This window comes from Rhinolophus sinicus, linkage group LG07, assembly GCF_036562045.2.
Source record: "Rhinolophus sinicus isolate RSC01 linkage group LG07, ASM3656204v1, whole genome shotgun sequence".
Taxonomy (NCBI): Eukaryota; Metazoa; Chordata; class Mammalia; order Chiroptera; family Rhinolophidae; genus Rhinolophus; species Rhinolophus sinicus.
The window spans coordinates 105,784,366-105,801,950 of record NC_133757.1 but is presented as its reverse complement, the minus strand read 5'-3'; the positions used below and the strand labels follow the sequence as shown (position 1 = coordinate 105,801,950).

General features: G+C 39.9%; 1 protein-coding gene across 7 annotated transcripts in view; it reads left to right on the top strand.

The window, feature by feature from the left end:
• Positions 1-17,585, top strand: part of FHIP1A (FHF complex subunit HOOK interacting protein 1A) — a 199,639-nt gene that overhangs the window by 58,535 nt on the left and 123,519 nt on the right. The window contains exon 3 of one of the 7 annotated variants that reach the window (XM_074338440.1): positions 3,710-3,817. The exons of the other annotated variants lie outside the window; for them this stretch is intronic. The gene's annotated coding sequence lies outside the window, so the exon portion shown is untranslated. The remainder of the gene's footprint in view (positions 1-3,709; positions 3,818-17,585) is intronic. 7 annotated transcript variants of the gene reach the window in all.

Below are 17,585 nucleotides of genomic sequence, written 5' to 3'. Positions count from 1 at the left end.
TCTCCATTTTTCCTAGTAATTTCAACCAGTAATTTTTTTTCCCCACCGGCATTTGTTGTAGCTATTAAAAACAAAAGCACCACAAAACTATTCAGTAGCTGTACTGTAGAATAACCTTTATGTAGTCCTAGGGTCATTTTTAGCATAGCATCACTTCCAGGGCAGTTCTGTTAATATATAGTATGTATTTGTTTCTAGAGGCAAAAGCTGAGAGGCTCATGTAACATATGGATTCATGTAACTGACTCTCAAGTAAGATAAGGTGTCCCAGTGCCCTATTTCACATTCACAGATCCTGTAACCAGGAATAGATTAATTTTAGAGATGCATTCCAGAATGTTAGATAAGGAGAGAGAGTATGAAAAACATGTTAAACATCAACCAAAATAGTGTCAGTGAGAAAACAACAACACAAACATACCCCTATATCAACAATAAACAGATGGGGATTTGGGGACCTACGGATGGTAGTGCAGAGTTTGGGTTATGTTGAAGTGGGAGAGGATAGATTTGTGGGAAACTTTTGAGCGGTTTTCCCCAGGCTATTGAGAATGAGATACTTTTCTAAGGCAAAAACATACTGCCGACTGCTACAAGATTCTACCTCTAATTCTGTTTTCCCTCAATTGAGAAAATACTATTGATAGAAAGTTACTAATACCCTACTGAGTTTTGAGTAAATCTGTATTTTATTAAATACGTATAATCTGTATACTGTCTATATCTATTTGAAATGTGGTATTTAAAGTACAGATTAGCAAACAGTGGCCCGTGGACCAAATCTGGCCTGCTGCCTGTTTTTTTTATGCTCCACCAGATAAGAATAGTTTACATATTTCTAAATGGTTGAAAAAAAAATAAAAAAGACAAGGAAGAACATGTAGAGAGTATAAATGTTTCCTGCAAAGACTAAAATATTTACTATGTGGCTTTTACAGAAAAAGTTTGCCAATTCTTGTTTCCAATCAGAGGAAGTTTTGCCCCCTGGGGACATTTCGCACCGTTTCAAAATAGTTTGATTGTCACAGCTAGAGGAGGTGGGGTAAGGATGCTGCTGGCAGTTAGTGGGTAGAGGCCAGAGATGCTACTGAACAATGCACAGAATGTCCGCTCCAAAGTGTTGACGAAGACGCTCTTCTTGCCCAAACTCTCTCCTCTGATCCTTCTTCTCACTGGGCCGCAACCTGGGCCTCCATCCTGTGTGTGGCCTGCCTAGTCCAGTTTTAAGAAGAATTCTGATAAGTCAGTGTAGTGACATTCTTCCTCCCGCACTCTTAATATCTGATCACCCTCGATATCTGATCAAATTTTTTATCCCTCAGCCCTGATATCTGATTACCCTGGTCTGGGTTGAGCAAAAATCCAGTTAGATCAGTTCAGTAAGAATCTCCGTACCTTTGATGTCTTATCTTAGTAATTTTCCATCTACTGACCTATCGCACTGCTTCTTGGTGTAAATTCCCAGCTGTCTTTGCTGTATACAGAGTTGAGTCTGATCGCTTTACCCTATTGCAAGTCTTGACACCTATTGCAGTAGTCCTCAATGAAATCTTCCTTACGAGTTTAACAAGTGTCAGAATATGTTTTCTTTAACCATATCAAAAATGTAGAGGTTCAGAAGCCCTGGGCTAAAGTAATGTTTGGTACATGTATGAATTCAGGGACCAGTTCTTCAAATGACTCTGCAGTAGCCCTCTTCCCTTTTTGGGCTTCCACTGTTTTATAGGGAAGAGGGACTGGCCAGTGCAAACATGCACGTGGGAACAGTTGCCTTCAGGACTTGGAAGAGGCCAGTTGTAAAGATAACTTACCCCAGTATCCTTTCCAGGACAGAGGACGGAAGTCTGGATAGGGGTGGCCGTGCTGTGTTCGGCCTGGCTCTATTACCTGGGGATCCTTCAGAATAAAATAAGGTTGAATCTGTCTGGGGGGGATTTCATTTCCAACCTCCCCCCCCCCCATATTGTTGGAATCTTTATTAAAAGACCAAACCCTGCAATCTTGAGTTCAAAGTAAAATGCTGAAAGGCAAATGTATGAACTTGTTAAAACAAGTTGAAACAGTTATTAAGCAATAAATAGAAGTGATTACTATATCTTTCCTCATTCTCATTTGCAGGTGTGGTTGAAGAGAAGGAGAGTGCACACAGGGTTTGAAAATGTGTTTCTATAGGTCGGAGTAGAAGTTAGGGAGGTTAGAGATCTTCCCTGGTGAGTGAAAGGCAAGAGAAAGCTAAAGACAGATAAAAGTTCAGATTTTACCCTTCTTGTATACCTGACTCCCCGGCCCCCCTCGTCTTTTGCCTGCTTGTTTCCTAAGAACTGGAATCCTGGAACCTGTTCTAAACACATGGCTTTGCTGTTAGCTAATGCTCTCTTCTCTGGGCAGAAAACTCTGGATCATGTGGCTTACCTACTGGTCTGAACAGACCTGCCCTGTACAAGTCCAGCCTGGTCAATGAACCACTGCAGCTGATGGTTCAGGTTGGCCTACAGCTCTGCTTGTCTTTACCATCCTAATTTTCCTTGGCCATATTATTCCTGACAGGATTCAGTTATAAGACTTCAAAACGGAAGCATAATTCCAAAATGGCCAGAGTCTGTCTGTATGCCTGTTAGAACTATCTCTGCACCCCCCTCCATTCTCTACATCAATTTTAATTGCCCCCTCCCCAGAAATCTTTTGTTTTGATGATTGGAAGTCATAGAATAGACCCTGCTACTGTTTATAGGTCTTTGACTATCGTCAGATGAAATCTTTGATTAGAGACTTTATGGCCACTGTCAGTCTGTTATTTTAGAGACTATTTGCATGACTTGTAATTGCGAGTATAGAAAATGTCCAGAAGGTTATGGGGGAACTTCAAAATTGGTGCACAGAAAGGAGCGGAGCATATAGAGATTTCTAATTAGCAGCATAGTCAACTTTGTGGTCACTCTTTATTTTGCTAGGCCGCCAAAGGACCATTTTAATGTACTAGTAACTCAATAAAAGAATGCAACAGTCAGTTAAGTAGGTGAAACCTGCTAATTTACTATTTGTTATGAAATTAGTAGACATAGAAAAATCTTTTTTTTTCCCCTGAATTGGATGGAGATCAGCCATTCTCTTTAAATAAAATCCTTCCATTAAAAAAGAAAATCTGCTAATCTATCCAGAGAAATAGTGTATAATCTAGGCAGAAGAATGCTGACTTTGGAGAAGCAGCCTGTCTCCACCATCCCTTGCGGGAGTCAAACCGGCAAACTTGTGGTTGAGAGGATGCGCTCCAACCAACTGAGCCATCTGGGAGCTCAGCAACAGCTCAACTCAAGGTGCCGTGTTCAATCTTAGTTGCAGGGGGTGGAGCCCACCATTCCTTGCGGGACTCAAGGAGTTGAACCGGCAACCTTGTGGTTGAGAGCCCACCGGCCCATGTGGGAATCGAACCGGCAGCCTTCGGTGTTAGGAGCATGGAGCTCTAACTGCCTGAGCCACTGGGCCGGCCCCTAAATTTTTTATATGTGTGTTTATGATCAAGTGCACCTGTGTTAATATGTGTACACACATATAACAGAATGTAATTATGGTTAGAAAACAAATTTGGGAGATTATGGATTTCCTTATTCAAATAAAAATAGAGAGCCTTTCTCTAAAATGGTTTTCTTTAAGCACACCAGAAAATCTGAGTACCATTCTGCAAGTTGATTTTTTTTTTTTTTTTTTACAGGATGAAACAGATGCTTCACTGATCCCTGATATGGTTATTTATGGGGCTGGTTTCTACACAAAGGGAAAAAGTTTGATTAATTACCACTAACTGTGACATCCCCTGTGGGTAATGAATTATTTATGCATATACCTCTTTTCTCCCTTTTACAAATAAATTGGTGGCTATGTAATAGGTTCTGGTAAAGCAGTCTGCCAGAACACTTAGTGGAAAACAAAAGCACCTTCTGCAAAAGCACTGGATGGCAGTGTATGTAGGTGGTGCCTGGCAGATGTGGTGTCCTGCCTCTGTCTGCAGGGTCTGAATTTTCAGGTCATTTTCCTAGGAGTCTGTGTCCGATCTGGTCTGTGCATCCATGAGGTGGCTACTCAGGCTTGGAGCTGCCGTCTGTTCTCATGAATACCAGTGTGAATTTGAAGCCAATGCAAGGTTAAACTTCTGGCTTTGATTTGGGTAACTCCTACTCTTGACTGTAGTCACTCAGGCTGCCATTGTTGCTGTTCATTACATCAGTGCTGCTTTATTTGAAGTAACAATGTGCTTTGATGTGCTTTTGCATGTTTTTTCCCCCTCATTTGATTTAATACTGTACCGTCGGTAGGCAGGTGTCAATTATGATAAAGTAAGGTTTAGTGACCTGCCCACAGCCATTAAATAATAGCATGTGACAGATTGGACCTCAAACCCATGCCTTCTGAGCCCAAGCTGGTTGATTACCCTTCTGTACCATGTGCTTCTTTATACATTATCAGATTTGATTTGCTAATATTTTGTTGACGATTTTTGCATCTACGTTCACGAGAGTATCTGTCTATAGTTTTCCTTTCTTGTAATGTCTTTGTCTGGTTTAATATTAGGGTAATGCTAGCCCACAGAGTAAGTCAGGAAGTATTCTCTCTGTTTCTGTCTTCTGGAAGATTGTAGAGAATTGGTATAATATCCTCCTTAAATGTTTGGTACAATACATTAGTGAACCCATCTGGCCCTGGTGTTTCTGTTTTGGAAGGCTATTAATTATCGGTTTGATTTCTTTCATGGGTATTGCTCTATTTAGATGATCTGTTTCTCCTTGCACTTCAGCACTGCCTGGTGTGCACACAGTAGAGGGTTTTAAGTTGTCCCAGTGCGCTGTGGACCGATAACAGAACTGTATGCTGTTCAAGGCTATTAATAATAAACCGAGTGGCCACAAACAAAAGTCCTCTTCTTGGTTAGCTAACACTGAATAATTTGGGGTTTCTAAAAATTTAAAACAGTTTAATAACCTCCTAAGCTTTGAACTACCTGCAAACCAATTTCATTTACTTAGAGCTAGATATTGAAAGAATCAGTAGGCAAACTTGAAAAAGCTTTCTTAATATAATAGGACAGATTATGCTATACCCAAGGGACTGGTAGGCTGCCAAGATTTGGTCCGACTTATTTAAAGGTGTTTTGCCGTATGATTTTCTCAGGAAGCTGAAGATCAGGACTCAGATTATTGCACATGTACGTTAGTAAATCATGTTCTTGAACGAGGGCAGGCACAACCTATGTTTTGGGGGTACAGTTCGAGCAGGGTTATAGGAAATGGTGGGTAGGAATGAACCTGGGTGGTGAGTATGTAGAGAAGTGTGATTATTATTATTATTTGTTCGGACCGGATAGTTAATAAAATATTTACCGTGACCAAAAGGCTCTGCTGAGTTTCCTATGACCTTTACCAGGGAAGTATTTCCACTAAATCAATCAATCAATCAATAATAAATAAATCCCCCATACTTTAATAGAGTGCTGAATTTCAAAACCTGAAAGTATGAAACCAGTTATGTAATCTGGGAAGATATTCAGAACTGTGCTAACTCTTTCTTAAATTTACTTACAAACCAACTTTGCTACCTAGGACCGAGGACACGTCTGCCCTCCTTTACAAAAGAGAAATCAAACATGATGTTGCCTAGTGTTTAAGACAGAAATGCGACTTCTGTAATGTTCAACAAGAAGTGCTTGTTTCTGAGATTTCCTACCCAAAGTAACACTGCTTAATTCAGTTACTTGAACCACTGAATATACGTATGTTCTGGTAGCTGTCTAATTTTTAAAAGAAGGATAGTAAGGAGTGAGATAAAACTAGAAAATAAGAAAAAAGTGCTTTAAAAAGTTAAAACATGTTATGTATTATTTTAAACCCAAATTCTCCATTCATTACTTCTTCCCTGTCAATACATGCATGTATTAGTATTTGATAATCAAGGAGTCATCTAATGTATTTTTATTTTCATATCACTATGCATTGTTAAATGGTGAGGCAGGTGAACTTGGATCCATGTCATATTTTGTAGGAAATGTGTTCTTGGACTATTAAATGAACAAGGGGCACCTATGATCTTTTTATTTTCAAAATTACAATGACCTGTAGAAAAGCCCCCACTGCCCTTCCTCTCTGTCTTCCCACCCCCCATGAATTTAAACATTTTGAGAACCACAGTTTGACCCTGACAGAAAGATGGAGACACTTATAGGGATAGTGGTGATCGGGGGCTGGAAAGGACGGTATAGGCTAGTGCTTAGCAAAGACATTGTGTTATATGTTATGTAAAAAGTGAGGGTAAATGTTGCTGATCCTGGAAGCAGGAGTAGCACTGAAATTAGAGTCTCTTTCTCAAGACATTTCTTTTGGAAAGATTCAAAAGGAGAAGAAAGAGAATTTAGAATCAGAATTGAAGGGGCCGTTTCCAGGTGAAGACCGGAGGAGGTGCTGTAGGAAGGCTGAGCAGTCAGGTAGGATGTACCTACCAGGCAGGTTTCTGAAAAGGGTTGGAAGAGTCACAGAGATGGAGTAGGGGGTACGTAACAGGACTGCATAGTTTCCTGCGACTCTGTGTTTTCGTGTAACTCAATTTTTATATAATCTTAGAATATCTCAGAGAGGTACAACATTTACAAATGAAAAACAACTTCTTGGGAACTAAGATCTTGGAAAGATCAAGGCAGGTGCAGGAACTTAGGGGAGAAAGAAAGACCCTGGGCACCTGCTTCCAGGTGCGGTATGGTACTGTTAAGTGTACTGAGGTCAGACCACTGGCCAGCACTCTCTCCTTACATTGCTGGCTCTGGAATTGTTAGCCTTCTGCCTCGGCGTGGATCTGGCCCATCAAGAAGTTCCTCAACAGATCACAGGAACTAAGAAAAAGTGAGTGGCTGTGTCTGGCCCCAGGCTGGAGCTATGGGTGAATGGATGAGGGCCGAGAACGAACAGCCTGCCTTCTACTTCCCCTCTGGGTGAACAGCAACACACCATTGACCACAATCATTGGTTGAACCCAAAACTCAGCAGTGCGCTTGTGTAGAAAGGCTCACAGGATCCAACTGTGACTTCATCACTCTTGCAAAGCTTACAATTATGGGCTAAACCAAAACTGGTCGTTTGGAATTGGAACCTACTGAGTCCTAGACCCAGGTAAGGCCAGTCTCGGGACTGTCTGGACCCTAGCAGAGCAAACAGGCAGTTCAAAGGTTGGAAAAGCCCATTTCCCCACCAATCAGCTATATACATCCCTCTCACCAGCCAGCCTTCCCTAAAAACTACCCATTACTCTGAAGGGACATTCCTCCTAGAACTTCTGCCCCAAGATAAATCCAGGACACCCTTAAAACCACTGTTTTCCATCCTTTTGGATATGGATGAAATCCCCTCCTGTGGGAAATATTAGGCATTATTTGGGAGGAAAATAAATAATCCCTAGCCTGGGCTACCCTTGTACAAATGAATACTGAATAAATATTATTTGAGGAGAGTAGATGAGGTGGGAAGCAAACTCTTTCAGCCATTGGCACCACTGGAAGCATTAATCAAGCTCTTTACCTTCATGGGGCACTGAGCCAGGGATGCTACAAAACACATTAGCAGATGTGAGTTCTGCCCTTGGAGACTGAGGGCACCATTTGAGAGCTTATTCTTGTGTGAAATTTACCTCTTTTGTCATTCTTGGCTGACAAACAAATAAATAGTGGCTGGGGCAGGGAGTAGTGGTGGCCAAGAGAAGGCTAGCATGGAGGTAGAGTGCACCCCCGCGCTCCGTTTCACTCCACAGTTCTTTCCCGTTGGGCTGCTGGAAGTATGTTAAAACTACTATATGGGGTACGGTTACTCCTTATGTTTTATGTAGATAGAAATACATTTAAAGAGAACCCCCAACTCCCTTTTATATTTCTCTCTCGACCTGGTGTGATGTGGAATAAAAATATGCTTTGGTCAAGTATTGATGTATCTTTCTTTTTTGGGCAGAAACCTTTTGGGAGGCCCAGATATTTTTCTTATACCTGAAAGTGTTAAAACATGACTGGTCTTGGATAAAGCTGGGAACTGGACGGAGAAGTTTCTTCTCCTGTTCTGTACTTTTTATTTTCTGTGACCCTGCATACCATCTGCTTCTTTAGCTTCCTCCCTCCACACATTGTATTGGGCCCTCCCTGTCAGCATTTTTACAAAGATTTGTTGTTTTGAAATAATTTGAGATTTACAGAAAAGTTGGAAAAATAATGTGAAGAGTTCCCGTGTACCCTTTATCCTGCTTCTCTTAATGTTACTCTCTTACTTAATCTGTCAGCTGTTTGATATGTGATTACTACCGAGCCCATTTTTTTAATATCTCCTGTCCTAGGGACCTGGCTATACTCAGGATCCAGCCATGACACGGTCTCTTTTCCTTAACCTTTAAGGAGCTAGCAATCTATTAGGAGGTTTTAGCGGCAAAGCTTTACTGTCTCATCAGACTTTACATTCTGAAAGATTTTTCTGGTAACAATCATAGTAAATCCCAAGGGTAAGTTTCTAGTGATCGAATGTCTGTGTCAGTAGAATCTGGGTGAGGGAGATATTTTTGAATCGAGGGCCCTTGCTGGGGACTCTTGAAATTGCAGTTTGTTCATTTATTGATTCTTTTAGCATTCATTGACTGTCCCATATGTGCTAAATATTGTACTAGTCTCTCAAGATGCTAAGTTGAACTTCAAGATGTAGCTCTTGCCTCTAAGGAGTTTATGATCTAGGGGAGAAATACACAGTTGCGAAACAGTACGAAAATGCTGCGGTAAAGATACATACAGGTGCCTGGAAGCACATGGAAAGAGACCCCGAAACCCAACCTGAACAGACAGATCCTCATTAGGCTGCCTCAACTAGGAAGAGCACTCTTTGGAGACCGAAATACATACGTGCTGTTCTATTAAAAATTATAACTAAGGTGGCCTAGGTAAATCCAGGGCTCTATCAGTGCTTTGCTGTTTTACAAATGGATAATACATGGCCCGTCTGTGAAGTAGAGTTAAAATATAGTTATTAAAGGCACCAGTATGCTGACTGTGGTGATCTTCCCAGCCCTTTTTCTGTGCATATTTTTATCTTTTATAAAACTAGAATGTGACAATTTTATAGATGCTATTTTATTACCTGATTTTTATATTTAACTTTCTATGTCTCTATCTCTATCTGTAGATATGAAATCTTTCCATGTCAGTAAATATACTTCGCATACCATATTTTTTCAATATTTATTGTGAACATTTTTATCATTAAAAATTTCAAATATGAAGAAAAGTGGAAGGAATTCAACAGTTAAGGCTTATATCTAACATCTAGATTCTATTAACATTGTTCTATATTTGTTTTAGCACATCTATCCATTTATTTATCATTCTTTCTGTTCATTAATCCATCTTTATTATTTGATACAGTTCAAAGTAAATTGAACTGTGTCAATATCAGGAAATTTCCTATAAATATGTCAGCATGCTTATCATTAACTAGATTTCATTATGTGTTTACAGAATTCTTTTGATAAAAAATTTGTACTCAATGAAATGCATGCATCTTAAATATATATTTGCTGAGTTTTGACAAATATATACACCTGTGTAGTTCAAACTCTTCCATGACATAGATTATACATCATTATCACCCTAGAAAGTTCCCTCATGAATCACCCCCTATTCTTCCAGAGGCAACCACTGGTCTAATTTTTTCACTGTAGATTAATTTTGTTTGTATTATGATTTCATATAAATAGCATCATACAATATATACTTTTTTGTGTGGTGCTTCTTTTACACAGCATACTGTTTTTGAGATGCATCCGGGTTGTTGTATGATGAAGTAGTTTCATTCCTTTTTTATTGCCGAGTAGTTTTCCATTGTGTGAATATACTGCAGTTTCCCCATTCTCCTATTTATTGATATCCGGAGTATTTCTATGTTTTAATTATTGTGAATAAAGCAGTATGAACATTCTGTTGCAAGTCTTTTTGCAGATGTATGTGTATGTGTGTATACACATGTGTGTATCTCTCTCTCCGCATATGTGAATATATATGTGTGTATACATATATACACACACAAACACACACACACACACACACACACACACACACACACACACATAATATTTCCCCCCCTCTTCCTTTTGGGTAAATGCCTAGGAGTAGAATGGCTTGATCATAGGTAGGTGTAAGCTTACCTCTATAAGAAACTGACAAATCTATTTGCAGAGTGGTTGTACTTTTTCACATTTCCACCAGTAATATACAAGAACTCCTGTTGTGCCACATCCTAGATTTTGTCATTCTTTTAAATTTTGATCATTCTGGTTGGTGTGTAGTAATATAATAATGTTGAGTGCTTTTCATGTGCTTTTTGGCCAATTGTATATCTTCTTTTATGAAGTGTGTTTAAATATTTTGTCCATTTTAAAAATAGGGTTGTCTTTTTATTATTGAGGGGTTGGAGTTCTTTATGTATCTGAACACCAGACCTTTGTCAGAGAGATGTTTTCAGATCTTTACTCCCAGCCTGTGACTTCCTATTCATTTTAACTTTGTCTTTGAGGAGAATTTCTACATTTTGACAAGTCATATTGCTATTTTCCCTGCTATTGATTTTTGTGACACATCCGAGAAACCTTTGTCCACCCCCACGTCACGGCGATAGTCTTTATTTCTCTCTAAAAGCTTCATGGTTTTAGGTTTCGTATTTATATCTATGCTGCATCGCAGGTCAGTTTATGTGAGTGAGGTGAGGTGGGGTCAAGGTCCATCCCGTTATTCCAGCACCATTTGTTGAAAATATTTTTCTTCACCTATTGGATTGCTTTGGTGCATTTGTAGAAAATTGTGACTGTGTATGTGGGGGTCTACTTCTGGGGCTCTCTATTCTGTTCCATTGATCTACTTTGATTACTCTTTCTTGCATTTTTAATAGTTTTATATTGTACGAATGCCCATAATCATATAGAATCACTTTGCCATTGTTGGACATTGTGAGGTTTATCGTTTTTTGCTATGAAAAACCATATTGTTACGCATCTTGCTTCTGTGGTTTAATCTTTATTTAAGGTATAATTGGTAGAGATAATTTATAAACAAAATTTAAGGCAAATACGTACAAGTGTAATGTTCCTGTTTAGTTTTACATAGTCTAGTCTAATTTTTAGTTCTGTGACAAATGAGAGTACCTGCAGCTGGCAAGAAGGTGCAGTGAGGACTGACCAGCAGCCATGAAGTCCTGATCAGCTGGGAGAGCAAACTCACTTTGCTTCTCAGTGTCGTTTATGGATCGCTTCTATTATGTTGTCAACCAGTGCTATTAGAGTAGAGAAGTATAAAGACCAGAAGCGTCAAAAGGACTTTCTTAGAACTTACTGTTCTCCACGGGTCCCATGAGATACTGTAGATATGTATTTGCACGCATATCAAGTGACTGGAAATGAGAGGCAAATATTGGACCAGTTGTCTAAAGGCAGTCACTCAATTATGGAAACAGAACAGTGGCCATAACTCATCCTGTGTGCTGTCAGATGGGAGAGGTTATCTGTCTTACACTTTTTTATATGGGAATCAGCAGGACATTTAGTTGTGTAAATGATCCCAAGGCACATTTTATTTTATTTTATATGGGTGTAAAAAAAAAATTGTACTACTGTGTGAAGCCTTTGTAAATGTTTACCTTCTCTACTTGATAATTTATCCATTTACAGAAGCACCTTGTAGTGTACAGGCACCCCAGACATCATTTTCAGTATTTGTGAGGCTTTTTGGGAAGATAGATTTTAAGGGGAAAACAGTTATTTTAGGTGAATATTTAACATATTTTTTTATGTTTGCAAAGCTTCCTCCCCCTGCCGCATGGACAGTGAAATCATTGTACATCATAATATTTTAAGAGGTTTTCTTGTGTTTACACTCATAAAAATGACTATTTGTGTTAGAAAGACAACTGTACTGGAAAAACGACAGTTTTCATAAATTATTAAGTCATCTTTGCATTCTGTAATCAAAGTTTGATAGCTGCAGCTTGTGGCAAGCCAGATTTTGGCAAAGCAGACAGAGGGCTGTGTCTAGACCAGTACCATAGGAACTCTGTGTAAAAATCAGTTCTTCAAACTTTTATATATGCTTTTTTATTTGTCAGTAAATTAAAGATTTCCTTTCTGGGCCATGTCAGTTATTTTTAACCACATAGAAACTCTTGTCTGTGTGAAGCTTTAACTATCAGACTATTATGGACTATTATAAATAAATTAGAATCTTTCAGAGGGCTCCCCCTTTTTGTTTTTCCTCCTCTTTCTGAGGGGTGACAAGAAAGAATATAACAAAATGAGTTGAAAAGCCATTCACCCTCCATTCTCGTCCCAGTGGGTCCTGGTACTAGGCCACTGTGATCACAGGGCACAGCGGTCTAGCCCAGCCCCTCTCTGCATGAGGCTCTCGAGATGATTTAAGATAGAATTGTTGGTTTTAGTTGTATTGACCTTAAGGTTTTGAGTTGTGTCCTAGAGTGAATTGCAGGTGTCCCAGACCAATCTCAGTCCCTGGTTCTTCTTGTTTAAAGAATCTCTCTCCTTCCTCATGGAATCAGATGGATGTCCTGTTGTTCTCTGTTCAGGAATCTCCCTGTGGGAAGTCAGTGGAGATTTAACCAGGCTGAGTGAGAGGATGGTCACAGCTGGCTGCCGTACATTCCCTTCAGTAGCCAATTTACCAGTCCCCTGCCTATTCTCCTAATGAGAAATAAGCCAGAAAAATGGGGACAGAACAAAATCCCAAAACAAAACCATAAAACAAGTTGAAGATGAATTTCATCCTTTGACTCTAATGTTTTCATCTAATCATCCTGTTTGTTTGTGTTTTTTTAGCAACTTTTGACAACATGTGTTCTATGTATCAAATCAATTTAGTGTGTTTCTATTTTTTTTTTTTAATAGGAGCTGGGAGATTTGTATTCTTATATCATTCTAAAGTGGAATTTTAAAATTAAGAACATTTTGTTCTCCTTCCTTCCCTTCGCGCTGTGATCTTTTAACACCACCACCGGACTGTGTGTGTTTGGTTTGTGATCAATTTAACTGGCGTTTGTGGTTTTCTCAGAGCTGACTCTTGCTGTTAATGAACATGATCATTTATATGGTGTCACTATAGTATAGGCATGTGAAATAATTGATTGGGCCAGGGTAGGTAGAGAATGGCAAATGTAGTCCCTTTATTGCTATGATAATACATTAGGTTTAAGGGGACTGTTTGTCATTTGGACCCGTGGATCTATCTAGTGACATAATTGTCCATGATTGAGGCAGTTGGAGGGGACAATCAACTCAAGAGGTGGTGGCATTTTGAAGCAAATTAATATATATTTCAGAGAGTTCTTCAGCTCACCACTGTGGAGTGACTGACTCTTTTATTAAAAGGCTCATTCTTAGGTAATGCATCAGCATAGAGAATGAATCAAGTGACAGATTTGGTTACTTGCTAACATGGTGGGATTTGATCATTTCTAGTGGTTTGATCATTTATACAATGGTTATTGTGTGAGGTTTACATTCTTGCCTCTATTATCCCAAGGAGGGCTCCCTTTAAGTGAAATTGATGCCATATTTATAAAGGATCCTTAAGGGAAAAGACAACAGATTTTCTCTTTTTGTCTCCATTAAAAAAATAATTGTACATTCTTAAAGGTAGGGGTTACATATGTTTATATATTCTTTCAACAAATACGTATGGAGCCTTCAGCTGGGTACTTTTAGGGTTTGGGAATACAATGTGAGCAAAGCAAATATGGTCCCTGGCCTCAGAGGTTAGACACTAGTGGACCAGGCCCACTTATCTTTGGGTTCCCCCTTTAACACTATCTGTTGCCTTATAGAAACCTTGTGCAGTAAGTGATAAAGTTTTAGAATATTTCCTTTCTTCTTCCTTCCTAGTACAATCTCTTAGTATGTGTTTTTTTCCCAATGTTTTATTAATAACATTTGCTAACAGCGAACATGCAAGTATGTGAAAACTTAAGTGACATAAGTACACGTCCTTCCATTGACGCATGTCCTTTCTCTGGCTTAGCTCAAGTTCTGCCCCTGCCACGGTGCCAGCCAAGCCAATAGCAGTCTCATTTTGGATATTCTACTCAGTTAATGTGACATATTTTATCTTGTCTTCTTATGTCATTCTTTAACTTTTCTTGCATTCTTGCTGCACCTCTTAGATGTGTTGGGGGCAGAATAAAAGCCAGTGGTCAAGTCCCAGCATCTTTGTTTTATAGAGAAAGATTCAGGCCTGTGGAAATAAAAAAATAACTGGTTCATACGAAAATCACACTTGGTATCCAGGCATCCAGACTCCAGGACTCCATTTCTTTTCTCTTTCCTCATTTCTGAGAGGAAGCACCAGCAAGGGCCATGCTTTCGACTTGGAGTGGGAGGGCATCTTGAGACCATGGGATGGTGAACAAGAGATCTGATTCTAGGACTGACTGTGTGTTTAGGCATAATGGGTTATGACCGTGGTTAGATAATGGAGGACTACTGGATGTCGCACTTTATTGGGTGTTTTGATACTTCAGGCAGTTGGAAGCCACTGTTGGCTTCTGAGACGATTAACATGAGCAAACTAACACTCAAGGAAAGATGCAAGAGATTCTTGCTGCTGTGTCTCAGTACATTTGGAGCAAGGAGGACAGCAGGAAATGACCTTGGAAGGGAAGTGTTACCCATTTGACACAAAGAAACTTGAGGCTCTTTGATTTTGAACCAAGATGCTATTATAAATACATGACAGAAATAGGAATCAAATCCTCAAACGGCATGTCAGCTCCATCTCTTTTGATCAAAGTAAGTTTTCTGATTCTGAATTTTGATGATTATTTTATTTTCACTTGCTGAAGGATCCTTCTAGGTTTACTTAAGCTCTCATCCCATGGTACTGTGTTTCCCCGAAAATAAGACCTAGTCAGACCATAAGCTCTTTTGGAGCAAAAATTAATATAAGACCTGGTATTATATTATACCTGGTCTTATATTATATAAGACTGGGTCTTATATTAAAATAAGACTCAGTCTTATATTAAAATAAGACCCAGTCTTATGTTAATTTTTGCTCCAGAAGACGTATTAAAGCTGATGGTCTAGCTAGGTCTTATTTTCGGGGAAACACGGTATGCTACTCTACCCCTAGCTCTGATTGAAATAAGTTGAAATTAAGAGAAACCTCTACTAGTTTAAGTGAAAAGGGAAATTTACTGAAAGGATTCTGGTGTCTTAAGGAACTCAGAGTCAGCTGGGCCACAGGACAGATGAAACTCAAGCTCAGCCTGTCCTCAGACCAGGGCTTGGGATGCCAGCTCAGCCCGCAATTCTGTTTTCTTTCTTTGTTTCTCTCACTAAACTGGCTTTCATTCCACGTAGCTAAACTGGGCTGCTTTATACCTCCTGAGTTTATGTCCCAGTTATTGAAGCAAATAGAGAAATTCATTTAGTATCTTCCCATGCCTGGGGGAGGAAATCTGATTGGCTCAGCCTGTATTTGCAGTCTAGTCAGCAAAGGTAGAAGCAGGGCAGCCTGGCTCATGTAATGCCCAGATGGCGGCCAGATCCCACCCTTGAATTGGGGGTGTTGAGATACTCCCCAAAACTTAAATACCCCTTCAAGTTACCCAAATTCCTAAAATGTTGTTTGCCATTTATTACATAAATGTTTTGAAATTTATTTGTGGTATAAGGAAGAATTAAGTCCATTCAGTCCATTTTATCAATTTCATCAGAACCCTAGCTTTCCCTTGAAGCTGCATTTTGCTGCTCACCTCTGCATTTTTCAAACGCGATGGGAAAATGAGCCTTTTCTGGGGGGATATGGTGGGTGAGAAGTTAAAGGTTTGCGATGCTGCAGTGTATAATGTCCTGACAATTAAAATGTGAATGTGCATTAAGAAATCTTGTTCATTATAAACCACATTTCTTTTGATTGTGTTTATGTCCTTCCCAGAGAAGTTTAGAAATGAATAACCTTGAGATGTTCAGCCCTTGCAAGGTTTACTAGCTTCAGTGATTCTGATTTTATTTATAGGCTGCAAGAAAACATTCAGTGAAGTTTGTTGTGATTCACTGCTTATCACCTAGAGCTGTTGCCACTCAATGCCAGGAAGGCATTGAATCTTGCACAGTGAGAGAATAGAATAAAAAACCATGGAGCTCAAAGCAGAAGCCTAAGTGTTGTTATCTTAGGTGTTTCTCATAACACATTGAATGGAGCCAGGCCAGTGGCTTAAGGTCTGAATTTTTCTGCTCACTCCCACCCCTGTGAGAAGTGAATACTTTGTCAAAACAGCAGCTGCTTTGAGCCTAGTTCTTTTGGCAGCTGAAGGAAAAGCTAACAGCCATAACAGTTTTCAAGCTCAGCTGAATAGTAGTCTGCCGAAGAGTCAATCTAGATAAATTATGCTTTGGCCTACTAGAGTACCCCTGACTCCCAGGTTTGATTTATGCAAAAGTGCTTGTCTACCGCCTCTTTTAAATATACAGCAAACAAATTCTCTATATTACATGCAGATTTGAAAGAGGCACTGAAGCAGGTAGCTATGAAATGTACATGGGGGGTGTCTGCTGAAACCCACTGTCCATCCTGTGGAAATATAGAACTCCCATATTTAAACCAGAAATATGAAGTGGAACAAATTGGGTTGCAAGCCAAACAATAAAATCAATCATAAATGGAAGGGCCCCCAAAGGTGCTCCTGGAAAGCAGGCATGGGATTGGAGGCCAGGCTAGGATAGGAGGTCATGGGTGTTGGGAAAGGCTTCATGTAATGGCTCCGCCATGAGTGATGTGGCTAGTTATTTTTACTGTCATTTTCTAAATCATGTATTTGGGTGGGGGGGAACAGAGGGACTTAGCTTTAAGGCTTTTTTTGTTGTTGTTTTGTTTTTTGCTTCTGGGGGCTTGGGTAGTCTGCTTTGTTTTTTCATTGCGTAATGAAAGCTTATCTCAAAGAGAAAACCAGTCACGTTTGTCTTTGTTTCAGTTTCAAGAAGGGTTAGAGTGTTATTGTCCCCCCCCCCCCCCCAAGGAAGCTATAAATGGTGGTAAAGGTGTGAGAGCTTTGGACTTGACTGGGTATTTCACGTCATGGAACTAACTTCTTAAAGCTATCATATACTACTTATCATAACAGAGGTGTCTCCTCCCCGAGTGGTTTCCTTCGGTAGCCTGCATCTGTAAAAGGCGTCTTGAGCCTTTCTTTGCTGGGTGGGCCATGTCCTTTTCCCTCCCAGTGTGTTTATTGAGCGCAAAGCAGCCTGGTGAATGATTGGTTCTCCCCTTCTCATGCCTATTTCACAGGTGGGTGTAGGCTCCATAACTGCCTTACCTGTAGTTGCAAAGAAGAGAGATACACTCCTGTGACCTCAGGTTGTAGGGATTTTATTGTTAGGTCCTAGGAAAAGGGAACACCCAGGCTTTAGGAAGGGCAGGGGCTGAGGAGAACTGCACACCTGGATGGAGGCTGGAATCAGCAGGCGGTTTGGGTCTCCACTTGTTTCAGGAGCCTCTGCAGTGGGCTTGTGGAGCGTTATTCTGGGAG